This window comes from Dama dama, chromosome 25 (genome assembly GCF_033118175.1).
Source record: "Dama dama isolate Ldn47 chromosome 25, ASM3311817v1, whole genome shotgun sequence".
In the NCBI taxonomy this organism is placed as follows: Eukaryota; Metazoa; Chordata; class Mammalia; order Artiodactyla; family Cervidae; genus Dama; species Dama dama.
Window position 1 is genome coordinate 67,435,901 of NC_083705.1, and position 17,680 is coordinate 67,453,580.

The 17,680-nt window shown below is 40.1% G+C and overlaps 1 protein-coding gene across 1 annotated transcript in view; it reads left to right on the plus strand.

The window, feature by feature from the left end:
• The window catches only part of CTNND2 (catenin delta 2), a 1,052,580-nt gene that overhangs the window by 739,689 nt on the left and 295,211 nt on the right, over positions 1 to 17,680 (plus strand). The gene's annotated exons all lie outside the window — the stretch shown is intronic.

Consider the following 17,680-nt stretch of genomic DNA (forward strand, 5'->3'; position numbering starts at 1 on the left):
AGATTTAGTAAACTTGGCCTAGTTATTTACATAAGTGCAGCACAAATAATGATTGGTTGATTGTATAGGCTCTTTTAAATTTGTCTTCTTGGAACTTTTAATAAAAAATCTCCAGATTGAACTTTTATTAAGCTGTTAAACCTAAGAAGCCAAGTGAAATATTTGCCATCAGACCTTGCCTAGCAATACCTATAAATTTGAGTGAATTCCTTTCTTCTTGAGGTTTCGAAAATACCCTGAGGTTCCTGGACCTGTCAGAAAGGGACCTTCCTTATTCATCTTGTAAGCCTGCTGGGAATCCTGTAAGCAAGACACCAGATCAATTTTCCAAGGGGCTTTACCGTAAGGATTCATAAAGTCAGTCTTAGCTTCTGAAAGCTTGTCTGATCATATCTGAGTCTACATATGTCTCTTTAAGATATGACATTTGGTCAAGGCCTTGACCAGTTTCCAAACGTGTCGTGTCAAAAGGGAACAGATTCTTACTGAATTTGTGTAAATAACTATATTTTCAAGAAAATAAGAACACTCACTGAAATTTTCCAAATTTTGGAGAGATCAGTAAGGGAGAAACGTAAATGTTTCTATTCCACTTACAAAGGTATAATTTACCAAATTGCTCCAGGTCATAGTTAGTTTAAGAGAAAAGAGCAGAACGTTTCTTTAAATCTGGGAAAACAAAACAAAATCAGCAGTTTCAAATTTAAAAGAGAAAACCTAAAAGTTAATGATCATCCTCATCAGTTATCCACTTCCATGTAATTAATTCTTTTGCTGCTTGTTCTTTTGTTAGAAGTTTTATGAAGTCATAAGGTTGTTATTCTTGGTGGTGTTTCCCAATTAGAGTTTTGTAAATGTTTAGACAGTTCAGTGTTATGATTTAAAAGTTATCAGAAACTTGTATTCTAGAATACTTCTTAGGTCCCCTCTCATGAATTTCTCTGAATATAAAACATACTAGCAAGAAGCGTTGGTAAAAGCATCTAAGTGAAAAAAATAACTGTAAATGATAAAAGATTTTAAAATATCCATTGTTAAAGATTTGATTCACTATGATGGAACTGACAGGGAAATGTGGTTATTTCTTCAGATAATGACTACAATTGTGAATGATAACATTATACTACAACATACAAATTTTAGGAATTTCATATAATTTCTAGAATATTTACGTTAAACCGCTAGACCATTCAGGTATGACCTAAATTAAATCCCTTATGATTATACAGTGGAAGTGACAAATCAGTTCAAGTATTAGATCTGATAGAGTGCCTGAAGAACCATGGATGGAGGTTCATGGCATTGTACAAGAGGCAGTGATCAAGACCATCCTCAAGAAAAAGAAATGCAAAAAAGCAAAATGGTTGTCTGAGGAGGCCTTACAAATAGCTGTGAAAAGAAGAGAAGTGAAAGGCAAAGGGAAAAGGAAAGATATTCCCATTTGAATGCAGAGTTCCAAAGAATAGCAAGGAGAGATAAGAAAGCCTTCCTCAGTGATCAATGCAAAGAAAACATTAGAGGAAAACAATAGAATGGAAGACTAGAAATCTCTTCAGGATAATTAGAGATACCAAGGGAACGTTTCATGCAAAGATGGGCATGATAAAGGACAGCAACGGTAGGGACCTAACAGAAGCAGAAGATATTAAGAAGAGGTGGCAACAATACACACAAGAACTATACAAAAAAGATCTTCACGACCCAGATAATCATGATGTTATGATCACTCACCTAGAGCCAGATATCCTGGAGTGTGAAGTCAAGTGGACCTTAGGAAGCATCACTACGAACAAAGCTAGTGGAAGTGATGGAAATCCAGTTGAGCTATTTCAAATCCTGAAAGATGACGCTATGAAAGTGCTGTACTCAACATGCCAGCAACTCAGCAGCGGCCACAGGACTGGAAAAGGCCAGTTTTCACTCCAATCCCAAAGAAAGGCAATGCCAAAGAATGTTCAAAGTACCGCACAATTGCACTCATCTCACACGCTAGCAAAGTAATGCTCAAAATTCTCCAAGCCAGGCTTCAACAGAATGTGAACCATGAACTTCCAGATGTTCAACCTGGATTTAGAAAAGGCAGAGGAACCAGAGATCAAATTGCCAATATCTGTTGGATCATCGAAAAAGCAAGAGAGTTCCAGAAAAAAACATCTGCTTTATTGACAACACCAAAGCCTTTGACTGTGTGGATCCCAACAAACTGGAAAATTCTTAAAGAGGTGGGAATAACAGACCACCTGACCTGCCTCCTGAGAAATCTGTATGCAGGTCAAGAAGCAGTAGTTAGAACTGGACATGAAGCAACAGACTGGTTCCAAATCAGGAAAGGAGTATATCAAAGCTGTATGTTGTCACCCTGCTTATGTGACTTAATTGCAGAGTACATCATGCTAAATGCCAGGCTGTATGAAGCACAAGCTGGAATCAAGATTGCTGGGAGAAATATCAGTAACCTCAGATATGCAGATGACACCACCTTTATGGCAGAAAGCTAAGAAAAACTAAAGCACCTCTTGATGAAAGTGAAAGAGGAGAATGAAAAAGTTGGCTTGAAACTCAGCATTCAGAAAACTAAGATCATGGCATCTGGTCCCATCACTTCATGTCAAATAGATCAGGAAACAATGGAAACAGTGATAGACTTTATTTTGGGGGGGCTCCAAAATCACTGCAGATGGTGACTGCAGCCATGAAATTAAATAGACGCTTACTCCTTGGAAGAAAAACTATGACCAACTTAGACAGCATATTAAAAAGGAAAGACATTACTTTGCCAACAAAGGTCTGTCTAGTCAAAGCTGTGGTTTTTCCAGTAGTCATGTATAGATATGAGAGTTGGACTATAAAGAAAGCTGAGCACCAAAGAATTGATGCTTTTGAACTGTGGTTGGAGAAGACTCTTGAGAGTCCCTTGGACTGCAAGGAGATCCAACCAGTCCATCCTAAAGGAAATCAGTCCTGAATATTCATTGGAAGGACCAATGCTGAAGCTGAAACTCTAATACTTTGGTCACCTGATGGGAAGAACTGACTCATTTGAAAAGACCCTGATGCTGGAAAAGTTTGAAGGTGGGAGGAGGGGATGACAGAGGAGGAGATAGTTGGATGGCATCACCAAGTCAATGGACATGAATTTGTGTAAGCTCTGGAAGTTGATGATGGACAGGGAGGCCCAGCGTGCTGCAGTCCATAGAGTCCCAAAGAATCGGACACAGCTGAGTGACTGAACTGAACTGAACATTTACTCACAGAATATAACCTAAAAAGACTTATCATCACTTACTTGACAATGCTTCCCATGTAATTTAATGTGCCAAATAAGCCTATTTAGTTTAATATGTCCCTTTTATAAGGAGATACAACAGATTTTTTCAGTGTTCAGGGACCATCTGGAAAACCCCCAAATTATTTCTAGGTCAATAAGACTTCATTTAAAATTTGATTAGGGGAAGTTTCTCCAAAATATCAAAAAGTTTTAAAACACGTGATCAGATAGGATCATAGTCACTGTGAAACAATGAAGAAAATTAAATAGTTGTCAAAAGTCTTTGCTCTTTTAATATTGAAAAGACACGTTTGCTAAAGTAATCAAAAGCCTGATGAAGACAGCAAACACAGGATATTATTCTGACAAAATACAGAATCTTTTCTTTTGTTTTGCTTATAGGCATGTTACTTTAAATGATAAAGAAAACCTTTATAATCTCTTACCAGAAGCAGATCAATGGTGTAAGCAAAGTTTGTCCTTTCAACAGTTGAAAAAAATTAAATTCCATGTTTACATAAGTACACTAATGATATTAAAACATTTTTTAAAACCTTTATAGCAAATTCATTTAATATTATTCAACTTTGGTGGCGCTAGTGGTAAAGAACCTGCCTGCCAATTTAGAAGACTTAGGAGATATGGGTTTGATCCCTGGGATGGGAAGATCCCCTGGAGAAGGGCAAGGCCAGCCACTCCAGTGTTCTTGCCTGGAGAATCCCATGGACAGAGGAGCCTGCAGATGGGCTGCAGTCCATGGGGACACACAGTCAGATGTGACTGAAGCAACTTAACACGCATGCAGCACAACTTCATCACATATAGAATTTCTTTCCCAAGGTTCCTCTTGAAAAAATCTTCTATAACTTTATATGTCCATGTCAGTTTGTTCCTTATTTTCCCCATTCATAAAATAATAAGATGTAATACTTTTCTTTTTCCTTGCATCTCTATATGTCATACCTTTTCTTTTCCCAAAATATACTTTATTTTCCTTGCATACAGAATCACTTCTCTTATTAATCCTAGAACCTTTAATCACATATATTAGAATTCTTAGCCCCTAGCCTTTAATTTCTAGTGAAAACTGAAAAGGAAGCAATTATAAGCTGTCTTTTACATTAACATTCTGTGCGTTAGCAAACATAAATAATCTTTATAGTTTCTAGAAAGATGTCCTTTCTTACGTAAGATTTCCCAGTGTGTCATAAAACATGTTTACTAGATCCAGATATGTTTATTTCTTTTCTGAAGGAAAGCCAAAAGTAGATTAACCTATGTTGAGGAATTAATGTTCTAATATTTTGTCTTTTTTAGAAATGTTCTATTTATTCAGTGAAATTTTATCATCTAATTTAACTTAGCAAAATTCTTAAGTAGCTAGAGAGACTTGGGTAACTATTTTCAAGTAGATATACTATAAAATGATTATTAATTAAAAATTGCCCTAAAAACTTTTATCCCAGTTACATCTGTTTATTTGTTTTCAGCAATTAGGTTTAGATTACTTATGAACATTTCATCAATACAAGTTACTTTCCTTGCTAACAAATTTTGTAATATGAACTTATTTGATCTATAAGCTCAGGTACTATAAAAGTTGCATATTTCCATTATATTCAATTTCAGTAACCTTAAAGTATGCCTGCTTTAATTTAAACCAACATCCTTAAACTAGCTCCAGCTTACTGAAAATCTTAGATCATGGGAACTTGTAAAGCATTTGGGTTGGTTTCTCTTATACTTTATTCATATAAGCACTTTTTTGTCTTTAAGCCAATTAAATAGAGCTCTTTTACAAAACAATTTTGGCAACACCATCTGAAGGCAGGAAAATACCATGCCTATAATATACATACATTGACATATGGACAGACAGAAGCAGAGATCTCTTACTTTCCATTTAAAATTTTTAGCCATGAATCAGGTACAATATGAAATTCACTAGTTTGTAGCTAACAGTTAGAATAAAGTTTACTGTGTGATAGCTAAAGTCTTTTATTCTTTGTGGAGAATATTTCTAAGATCTGTGTTTGCCTTTGACAAGCAATCTTAAGGAGATTGTGAATAAATTTGTGTTTAAAAAGACTTTCTCCCCACCCCCTTTGTTTTTCTTTTATTCTCAGGTAACTGTGGGCTGTGTTTACATTTAAAAGACACAGTAGGATTTACACCTTCAAGGGACAGAGACAGAAAAGATGCTTTCTCCTAGGAATGTTGGAGCATATTTATCTACTCTCAAGTCTTAGGGGAATTACTATTCATTTTTTTTTTCAGTAATGGACAGTTTTGGTTCCAATATCATGGTTATCTACAAGCATTTTGAGAGAAATAGACAGGGCTTGGGAATTGATGAAGATATGTGTGCCTTGACTTGCACTTCAGGTTGTGGAGGTTTGCAAGACAAACGCAGTGACTTCTATTAACCTTTGAATATTGGTTTCCAGCTGATCCATTTTCTGATTATTTCTGATCCAGGAGGACGTGGGGGGATTGCTGAGGCTATATTTACATTGGATTTATTTGTTTTAAGCCTAGTTTTTGTTCCTGCGTCCTGTTGATATGTCCCTAAGGTTAGCTCATATATATTATATACGCATGTGAAAGTGTTAGTTGTTCAGCCCTGTCTGACTCTTTGTGATCCCATGGGCTGTGGCCCACCAGTCTCCTCTGTTCATGGATATATGTATGTGTGTATATATATATATATTTTTTTTTTAATCCACTTTTTAATTTGTTTTTAGGGTAACAGCTCTCTAAATTTTTTTCATTTTAAATATACCAATTCAAAGGATTCATCATCTGGCCATTGACGAGTAAAGATCCCATATTAATCTCAAATAATGACTCAAGCCAATGAGCCTTTTTTATGGCTTAACTGGAGATACGAGAGGTGTCTCACAGAAGAGTAGGCAGTCCTCACGAGATCCAGAAGTTGACTCTGAGAGTTAGTCTAAGAAAGTAAAAGCCCTTCCTTGTAACAGGTGATAGGAATGGTATAGTGAAAACCGTGCCTGCAGATAGAAACCTGCTAATCTGTGACATCTGGCAGGAGTTCCTGGGATGGGATTTTTCCAGCATTAGCAAAGCAGTGCGGATTGAGACAGCAAAGGATTGGATCCCCTCATGGATTGGATCTCCTTATTCCAAACTCCCAAGAACTGGCACAGGCTGGACAAAGAAAGTGCTGCTCATGAGTTTGTGTTTCAGAACCTCATTTAGTCTCTTTAACTGGTCTCCAGAGTTGTTCTTCAGTCTGTAAGTCGTGTTCTGCTCTTTGCGACCCCACGGACTGCAGCACTCCAAGATTCCCTGTCCTTCCTGGACTTTGCTCAAACTCATGTCCATGCAGTCAGTGATGCCACCCAACCATCTCATCCTCTGATGCACTGTTCTCCTCTCTCCCTGACCTCCTCCAGATGGTCATAAGGCCAAACTCTCAGGACACAGAGCAAGGTGAAAGGAAATACCTCATCTGATTTTTCACTTGGGGAGCTCACAGCAAAGTCGGTTTAAGCAGATGCCTGTCTAGTGAGAACCATTAACTCACCAGACTGTGAGACCGGCTGGAACAGCAGATTTATAGGGCCTGTGCTTCCTGTTCTGCCTTATTATGACAAGTGACATAAAAAACAAAGACAAACAGTGACCATCTCGGGGAGGAAAAGGTTCAATGTCAGAGTGGCTGTCTAAGAAATTATTTCCCCAGATATTTTCTCTTGCTAATCTAAGTTCAGAAAGAAAGAAAATGGATTTCTACCAATTTTTCTTCCACTAGACCCTGCAGCTAGGGCTTCCTTCCCTGGTAACGCAAATAGTAAAGAATCAGCCTGCAATGCAGGAGGCCTGCGTTCAATCCCTGGGTCGGGAAAATCCCTTGGAGAAGGGAATAGCAACCCACTCCAGCATTCTTGCTTGGAGAATTCCAATGGACAGAGGAGCCTGGTGGGCTGCAGTCCAAGGGATCGCAAAGTGTCAGACATGACTGAACACGCATGCAAGGTCAACTGGTTGTAAGTATTAACGCCATCTATAAAATACCTTCAAGGCAGCACCTAAATTAGTGTTTAATTGAATAACTGGATGTGGTAGCCTAGCCAAATTGGCATGTAAAACTAACTTTTACAAAGTCTGTGGAAAATATACAGTGGTTCAGATAGGAGAGCTGAATGAAAAATGGGAGAAATACACAAGAATCTTCTCATTGGCTGATCTTTTGGATGCAAAGGAAAACCAAAAGTAAAAAGATAAATAAAAGATTATAGAGAATGTACAGACCTTTTCTGTTAAAATGAAACTTGGTTAAAGCCTTATGAAATCTAAAAATAGGAATACTGCTTTAAATGACCTGAAATTCTTGGGATTTTTTTTTTTTTTTTTTTAATTTCCCAAACTTCAGAAGCATGACTGCTTTTTCTCTTGATCATGGTGAAGATTATTTTCTTTCTTTTTTTTTCCTTTATCTCAGATACAATGACGGTCTTTCATTCCAAAGATGAAAAATCTTAGTGTTTTGTGTAACCTCTTTAATTAAAAGTTAAAGACCTTTTTTGTGTGCAAAAATGAAGAGTAGCCAAAAAAGTGAAACTTACCAAGATTGGGGGATTTTCTTTTAATAAGGATGACATGATGACCAGATGCTCTTGGAGGAGGAATGAGAACGTAGAAATCTTTTTCAGCTTCTTCAAGATTTTTCTATGTGACCTTGAATTGTTCGCCTGCCTAGTCAGTGCCTGAGCATATGCTTATTTTACAGTGTTGACAAGTTAGTGTTTGTAAGGGTTTGGGGTGACCAGATGGAAGCCACTCTGTTTCCAGGGAGATAGAGTTAAGGAGAGCAGGGTCCAAGTGAGCCCCTCCAAATGCTTTCAGCTTGGCCAGTGTTCCAGCCCCTCTGGACCATATGTCTGTCGTCTGCCTTGCCTGTGGCCCTTGTTACCAGGCAGCATATGACAGGATCCCTGATGGGAAGGGTTTTTGCGCCGCTCTGATGTCTGGGGTTTATTATAGGAAATCCATTAAGCCTGAGGTACCAGGCTGGCTTCCTGCCATCACAGTGCTCATGGAAGCAGGACTAAAAGGGTTTGACTTTCAGTGAGATCTAAGTTTGACTGAGACACCAGATCAGTGGAGGAACATTATTCACCCCAGGAATATAGTGATTAAAAAGGCCACCCCAGCTCTATTCCTTGATGGAGGAGGGTTTGGCAGGGAGAATGACGGTGATGTTAAAAAGGCATGAAGTTATTTAGTACCAGGACACCTGGGTACCTTTTCTTGCAGATACATGCACAGACTGCTGAGCTCCCTGTGGGCAACCAGCATAAAATAGTCATCTCTCGGGACTTCCCTGGTGGTCCAGTGGTTAAGACTCTCTGCTTCTACTGCTGGGGGCGCGGGTTCAATCCCTGGTTGGGAAACTAAGATCCTACATGCCACTGGGTGTGGCCAAAAAATTTAAAATATAGTCATCCCTTCACCCATGGTTGTATTGAGTTCTAAGAAGGCAGACTGTGCTGTGGACAGCCTGTTGGCCATCAAGCTGCTGCCAGAGTGGCTAGTAAACTCCTGGAATACCCCCCTTCCATCCCCAAGTCATTCTCTGCGCCTCATGCAGGGCTGAGGCAGGTTCATTCAATTAGATGCCTGACCCAAAGGTAAAAGAGGTCTTTACTGTACACCTTCACCCACTCTTTCCTTCAGACCCACAGCTCTAGACCAGAGCTCTCCGAAATCACGCACAGGAAACCTATTCTCTCTTTCGGCAACTTTATCGGCAGGGAAGGAGTTGCCGGAGGCCTGTGTGATAGGATGCGAGCCGGTTAGTTTCCTGTGGCCTTCCTCTGGTGGCATCAAAAATATTCCTTATGTCGGAGGTTCTCAACAGGGGGTGGTTCTGCAGCACTGTCCCCACGGTGTTTGGCAATACCTGGGGACGTTTTGGGTTGTTAAAAACTAGAGGGGAAATACTGCTTTTCTCTCTCTCGTGACATAACGTGTTCCTAGGAAACCTTTCATAAGCCCAAAACAATGTGTGAAACAATGGAGAATTTTTCATTTTCTGCCCCCCTCCTTTTTTTATATAAAAGGAAAAACCCTCTTCGGATTCCTTTCGGTTGGCAAAAACAGACAACTAATGTAGATCTTTCCTAGATAACTCACGTAGGTTTTTCCTAAAAGCAAAGTGGTATAAAGCCACCTTGGGAAAAGTGGGGGTGCCTGTGTGTGTGTGTGCTCAGTCGCTTCAGACCTGTCCGACTCTTTGTGACCCCATGAACTGTAGCACACCAGGCTCCTCTCTCCATGGGATTCTCCAGGCAAGAATTCTGGAATGGCTTGCCATGCCCGCCTCCAGGGGATCTTCCAGACCCAGGAATCAAACCTGCAGCTCTTGCGTTGCAGACAGATTCTTTACTGCTGAGCCACCTCAGAAGACCCAGAGGTATCTATACTGGGATCTTGCTGGAAGACACCAGGGGTGTTGCAAAACATCTTACAATGCAATGAAGCCCCTCCCTACCCTAACCCAGACTTCTCCAGCCTCCAAAGTCCAGAGAGCCAAGGTTGAGTGGCCCTGCCTTAGTCGTGTGGCTTCTCCCACTTACCTCCACCCTCAGCCTCCCAGACAGAGGCTCCTGGGGGCCTGTCCTCTTACATTGCTCACTGTGCCTCGTTGACACCCAGTGGATGGTACAGAATGAAGGAGTGCGGTCAGGTAGGTGTGGGAAGCAAGGGTGCAGGTAACCATTAAGCTAGCACTTAGATGGTATTTGCATCTACATGCTTTCTATCATTGCTACTGCTTATCTTTGAGATGTTTTTAACCTTGGAATAATTTAATTTGTTCACTGAGTACCTGCCATCTATAAGCCATGTGCAGACACCAGGAGCATGGTAATGAGCTCAAAAAACATGATCCCTGCTTGCTGGGGTTTACTTCTCTAGTGAAGAAAGCTGTCATTAACCAATCACACAGATGCATGTAAAATTTCAGTATGACAAGTGCGACAAATTTTGTTTGCCTGCCACAAGAGAAGCCAGGGAAATTTCCATAGTGTCGGAAATGGATACCATTTTCTCCATGGTGGTGTGATCCACAGGTGATAACACACCAATATCACCTGTAAATATTATTAATTTCTTTGTCATCAGTAAAGGGCTTTTGGGGGCTTGTGCAAGACTTCCCCAGTGGCTCAGTGGTAAAGAATTTGCCTGCAATGTAGGTAGCCACAGGAGACACAGGTTCTTGAATTGGGAAGATTCCCCTGGAGGAGGGCATGGCAACCCACTCTAGTATTCTTGCCTGGACAGAGGAGCCTGGTGGGCTATAGCCCGTGGGATGGCGAAGAGTCAGACGTGACTGAAGTGACTTAGTACGCAGATACACAATGCTTGTGCAGAATAGCATTTGCCAGACAGATGGGAAATAGGCCAGCTTAGCAGTGGAAGAAGTGACACAGTCAGGCCTGAGTAGGAACACAAACAGTACAGCTGGGGGAGGAGACAGGGACCACCGTCTGGGGACTTTTCTGGAGCAAAGTCCTGTGAGTGATGGAATGCAAGCAGAGTGTTCCTCGAAGGTTCATGAGATGTTCAGGTTTGCCTTTAGAAGCATTGTAGCTTCTAAAGCATACCAGTGATGGTGCATGGTAAACTGGGGGTTCCAGCCTGGAGTGAGGAGCCAGTGAAGAAGCTTCACAGCATTCAAAGCAAGAGGTAACGAGGCCCTGGGCCTCGGCTCCAGCAATGGCACTGTTATGGAAATTGATTGTTCTTATATCTGATTGGATACTGTCTGTTGGGCGATGGAGGAACTGAATAACCACTCTTTTATTTTCAGTGATATTTTTTCCCCAACTGTTCATGAAGAAACAGTCCTTTATAAATATTTGTGTTCTTCCAGGATAATAGTGCCTGCTGGTTCATTCATCAGTATCCTTCTTTCTAGATTGGGTAACCATCACATTCATGGCAACTTATGGGGTTTACCTTTCAGAGAAAATGAGACAAGGATGATTTTTTCTCTGTGTTATAATATTATGGTGATTTTAGTTCTAAGAGTCTTTTCCCCAACAAATATTTGATATCTCCCAGCTGCAAAATGAACACAAAAATGGCTAGGATCTAAAGATGCTTCTTTGTCATACACTTCCCTGGTGGCTCAGTCGGTAAAGAATCTGCCTGCAATGTGGGAAACCTGGGTTTGACCCCTGGGTCGGAAAGACCCCCTGGAGAAGGGAATGGCAACCCACTCCAGTATTCTTGCCTGGAGAATTCTATGGACAGAGGCTGCCATCCTTGGGGTCGCAAAGAGTCAAACACGACTAAATGACGAACAATTTGCCTGCTTGAAGTTGGGCTGTGTGTAAAAACAGCAAGTGGAAAGTCTGCTCTCTAGGAAGGAAGTTCTGAAAGAGCTGAAGGCCTGACTGTAGCAGGAAGGAGCCCAGACCTGGGAGCCTTGGCTGCAATGAAAAGGCCCACGTTTTCCATAGATAAGGCTTAGTTTTGTTTCTTCGCCTCCTCCACTTTGCTGACTCAAGCGTCTTTCTCCTCTTCTGTTTAACCACAAAGGGAGCATTAAATCACACAATAGGCAGTAAACTTACAGTCTGAAATAGTTCAGAGACTCAACATAACTAGGCCAAGGCATGTTTAGAAAACCTCATAGGTGGCACATACATAATAGGGGATGAAGAAAAGGCATTTAAAACTGATCCCTAAACTGAGCTCTGGCATCATCCCGAAACTGAATTTTAAGTTGGAACAACCACTCAAAGCACTGGGCATTGCTCTGAGAAATGAAGATACTGAAAAACAGCTGTATTGTCAGTAGTTTTCAGCTAAAGTAGTGCCTTTTACAATTGATGTCTGGACTATCAAACTGAACATAATATTTTAATCAATCATGAGTCTTGTCAAATTTGCAAAAGAAGACAATGCCTGCTTCTACTAAGCCCGAGAACTATTTCATGGATCTTACACACATCTATTGGAATTTTCAAAACAGAAGAATCTAGACCAAATCTTCTGCTTTTTCATTTTGGCATCCCATATAGAATGAACCTGAATGCTCTCATAACTTCAGGAAATGTGCCTCCCCTGTGACCTAGTGGAAGATGGAATATCTATGAGATCTTGCCTCTGAGCGCTGCACCTCTCACACTCACGTGGAAGTCAGACACTCCCTGAGGAACACCAGAAACTTTGAGCGTGTTCAATGTTGTCTTGAAAAATAGGAACACTGTTCCTTCCACCGCCTGTGATAAATTACTCTTTTGTGCCCAGATGAAATCCAGCTTCCTTTACTGTTCCTGAGAACCACAGTCGTGGGTGGCATGGGCTCTCCTTCACACAGTCACCCAGGGTATAGACTCATGGCAACCCAAGTTGTTTCTTGGGACTTCCTTCTACCAACTTCGAGCAGATCACTTAAATTCTCTAAACCTTGGTCTCGCATAAGTAAAGATAATCATAGACCCTATCTTATAGGACCCTTAGGAAGAAAACGGAATTGACTACAATAATTATTTAGCAACTACAGTGGTCTATCATGCTGCTAAGCTAGACATATAAAAATTGTGGTGATTCATGTAGATTGTAAACATCTAGTCCAGATTTTAGCTTATTAGATTTTGACAAGTCATAATTTTCCAAATACCCACTCAATGGAAAGCTTTTAACTGGTCATCCTAGTGATTTTGATAGATTGTACTAAATAGTTTGGGGACAAGGTAATATATTATGTCAGGTAAATAAATAAAAGTAAATGAATATCATGTGGGTAAAGAAAGATTGTGTTTTATATCAGACCTTACTTAAAGAACATATTTGGATTTAATTCCAACCAGCAGATTTGGCATAGAAAATCGCTTATTTTCTATGAAGACTTAAAACAAGAACACTAAGGTTAGTAGAAGCATAGAAATTAGGAAAATGTATTCTATCTGGAAAATGTTATTTATCACATCACAGACAGCATAACAGCAGTGAGTATGAAGTGGGTAAAGTATCCAGAGCAGTTCTGAGTATATAGGAGGGGCTCAATAAACATTAATTCTTACTGTGTTGACTGCTGTGATTTGCTGCTTGTTTTATTTGCTTTAATTTTTCTTTGACAAGTTTAAAAAATTTATTGGCAGTTGCTGTACCATTTCACATTAGTTTCTTCTGTACAGCAAAGTGGATCCGCTGTACGTATATCTTTGTGTGTGTTCAGTTTCTCAAGTCATCACCAGTTCTGTGACCCCATGGACTGCAGCCCACCAGGCTCCTCTGTGCTTCACTATCTCCTGGAGTTTGCTTAAACTCATGTCCATCGAGTCGGTGATGCCATCCAACCTTCTCATCCTCTGTCGTCCTTTTCTCCTCCTGCCCTCAATCTTTCCCAGCATCAGGGTTTTTTCCAGTGAGTCAGCTCTACCCACCAGGTGGCCTGGAGTATCAGCTTCAGTATCTGGAGTACTGGAACATCAGCTTCAGCATCCGTCCTTCCAATGGATATTCAGTGTTGATCTCCTTGAGGATGGACTGGTTTCATCTCCTTGCAGTCCACGACTCTTAAGAGTCTTCTCCAATGCCACAGTTCGAAAGCATCAGTTCTTCAGTGTTTAGCCTTCTGTGTGATCCTCATGGTGGTCTCAATAAATGGCAGTTGAACAAATGCATAAACAGTTGGATGGGAAGATCAGCTCTTGAGTCGGATTCATGCTGCTGTCTCTCTCAATGGCCTTGGGCCAGTTGCTTCCTAACATGTCTTCTTTTTTAATCTAAAAAAAAAATATTAATTGTAAGCTGTTCTTAAGAACATAGATCTCAAAAAAAAAAAAAAAAAGAACATAGATCTCTTTGAGGAAGAATTGCTTTGCAACTTGGTAATTTAAGTGATTTCAGATCTTGAGAGAGCAAAACATTAACTGTAGTGTCTTGATGGGGGACTGTAAAGAGCTATAGATTTTTAAAAACAGGTACATTTTTAAGGAAAAAGTGAACACCAACACTGACTTTATCCTAGCCATACACATTTTTAAATTAATTTTTATTGGCGTATGCTTGCTTTGCAGTGTTTTGTTTGTTTCTGCTGTCCAGCAAAGTGAATCAGCTACAGGTATACATATATCCTCTTTTCTGAAATTTTTTCCCATTTAGATCACCACAGGGGACTGGGTAGAGTTCCCTGGGCTGCACAGTAGGATCTCATCACTTGTCTGTTTTATACACAGTATCAATAGTGAATATCTGTCAATCCCAATCACCCAGTTCATCCCCTTCCCCCTTGGTATCCTTGTGTAAATGACAATCACTTCAGTGCTTATTGTCAAGTCATGTTGTGTAAAGAGATATTCTCCCTGATTATTAAATCTATAATTCTCTCTGGAGGTGGCAGATATAGTATTTTCTCTGTACAATCTTTGATTATTCAGCACAGTCAAATGTAGAAAGAGCTCCTGTTACGTTCACCGAAGAGAAGTTTTCACATCACTGAGCCCATTAGTTTTCTGTGTCTGTCTGGTTGCCCACATGACCACTTATCCTGCAGTTTAAGTCCACAGAGCCCAACAGAGACCCTGGAGCAAGGGCAGGAAGTGGGTATTCGGAGGTCCCTCAGAATCAAGGGTAAGAATGAAAACTTTAACAGCAGTTTGAGACAGTGAAGAGCTTGCTGGGTATAACAAAAAGAAGTGTTTTCAGTAATGCCACTGACACTAAAATGGAATTTTTTTTTTGTGAACATTTCCTAAGTCCATTTACTGTATTCTTGATAAGGTGAAAAAAAAAGAGAGAGAGAGAGAGAAGGCAATTTTAAATGTTGATATCTCCCTAAATTATGTTGTAAGCATCTTTTAAATACCTAAAGAATCATTAAGAAATGCTGTGATGCAGATCTTTAAAAGTCACAAAATAATACATTAGAAAATATTTACACAAGGAAAAGTTGCTGCAAATGACCAATAATATTTTCCAAAATGACTAGAGTATATATTCATGGAATGTACTACTGTGTCACATAAGTGAAATTCTCAATGTAAATTTATAAACTTCCTATTCCTGTGTAATCATCTCCCCTTCCCCCAATAGTTGTTCATTATGGTGAAATTCTTTAGTTAGGTTTAGGTCATAGCTGTCGGAAGGATCATTTGCTGATGTTCCCAGACTGTGTTCCAAGGAACCCCAGAGGGTGACACAGCAGACTCAGAGTGGCTCCTCTGTGTGGTTTGTGTTTTTGAGGGATGTGCACCATCTGTCAGATGCCAGGGAAACATGAGCGCAAGTGGGTTCAGTTTCAAATTTCAGTTGTGCCTCATTGGATGATGTCATAGGTTTGCAAACCTGGATTTGCAGAGGTTCCTGTCGTAAAAGCAAGTACCCTGTGAACATTGATACAAGAGGAACTGAAGACAGTAATGTCTGATGCCAAGGTCTGAGAAGTTGTGTGTGGCCCAGAAGGCTCTAGCTGGTCAGGACAGAGACAATTCTTAAGTTCTTTGGACCAGTCACTTTTAAAAAAAAAATGTTTATGGACGTGGAGTTGATATAGGTGCTTTCCTGGTGGCTCAGAGAGTAAAGAATCTGCCTGAAATGCAGGACATCCAGGTTTGAGACTTACAGTGTTATGTTAATTTCAGTTGTATGGCAAAGTGATTCAGTTGTGTGAGTGTGTGTATGTATATGTATATATATATATTTGAGAAGGGAATGGCAAACCACTTCAGTATTCTTGCCTTGAGAACCTCATGAACAGCATGAAAAGGCAAAAAGATAGGACACTGAAAGATGAACTCCCCAGGTGGGTAGGTGCCCAATATGCTACTGGAGATCAGTGGAGAAATAACTCCAGAAAGAATGAAGGGACGGAGCCAAAGCAAAAACAACACCCAGCTGTGGATATGACTGGTGACAAAAGCAAGGTCCAAAGCTGTAAAGAGCAATATATTGCATAGGAACCTGGAATGTTAGGTCCATGAATCAAGGCAAACTAGAAGTGGTCAAACAGGAGATGGCAAGAGTGAACGTCAACATTCTAGGAATCGGTGAACTAAAATGGACTGGAATGGGTGAATTTAACTCATATGGCTATTATTTCTACTTCTGTGGGCAGGAATCCATTAGAAGAAATGGAGTAGCCATCATAGTCAATGAAAGAATCCAAACTGCAGTACTTGAATGTAATCTCAAAAACGACAGAATGGTCTCTGTTTGTTTCCGAGGCAAACCATTCAATATCATGGTAATCCAAGTCTATGCCCTGACCAGTAAAGCAGAAGAAGCTGAAGTTGAATGGCTCTATGAAGACCTGCAAGACCTTTTAGAACTAACACCCAAAAAAAGAAATCCTTTTCATTATATGTGCTGGAATGCAAAAGTAGAAAGTCAAGAAACACCTGGACTAACAGGCAAATTTGGCCTTGGAGTACAGAGTGAAGCAGGGCAAAGGCTAACAGAGTTTTGCCAAAAGAACGCACTGGTCATAGCAAACCTCTTCCAACAACACAAGAGAAGACTCTACACATGGACATTACCAAATGGTCAATAGTGAAATCAGATTGATTATATTCTTTGCAACCAAAGATGGAGAAGCTCTATACAGTCAGCAAAAACAAGACTGGGAGCTGACTGTGGCTCAGATCATGAATTCCTTATTGCAAAATTCAGAATTAAATTGAAGAAAGTGGGGAAAACCACTAGTCCATTCAGGTATGACCTAATCAAATCCATTATGATTATGCAGTGGAAGTGACAAATAGATTTAAAGGACTAAATCTGATAGAGTACCTGATGAACTATGGACAGAGGTTCGTGACATTGTACAGGAGACAGGGATCAACACCATCCCCAAGAAAAAGAAATGCAAAAAGGCAAAATGGCTGTCTGAGGAGGCCTTACAAATAGTTGTGAAAAGAAGAGAAGTGAAAAATAAAGAAGAAAAGGAAAGATATATTCATTTGAATGCAGAGTTCCAAAGAATACCAAGGAGAGATAAGAAAGCCTTCCTTTGTGATCAGTGCAAAGAAATAGAGGAAAATAATAGAATGGGGAAGACTAGAGATCTCTTCAAGAAAATTAGAGATACCAAGCAAATATTTCATGCAAAGATGGGCTCAATAAAGGACACAAATGGTATGGACCTAACACAAGCAGAAGATATTAAGAAGAGGTGGCAAGAATACACAGAAGAACTGTACAAAAAAGATCTCCACGACCCAGATAATCACAATGGTGTGATCACTCACCTGGAGCCAGACATTCTGGAACGTGAAGTCAAGTGGGCCTTAGGAAGCATCACTATGAACAAAGCTAGTGGAGGTCATGGAATTCCAGTTGAGCTATTTCAAATCCTAAAAGATAATGCTGTGAAAGTACTGAATTCAATATGCCGGCAAATTTGGACAAGTCATCAATGGTCACAGGACT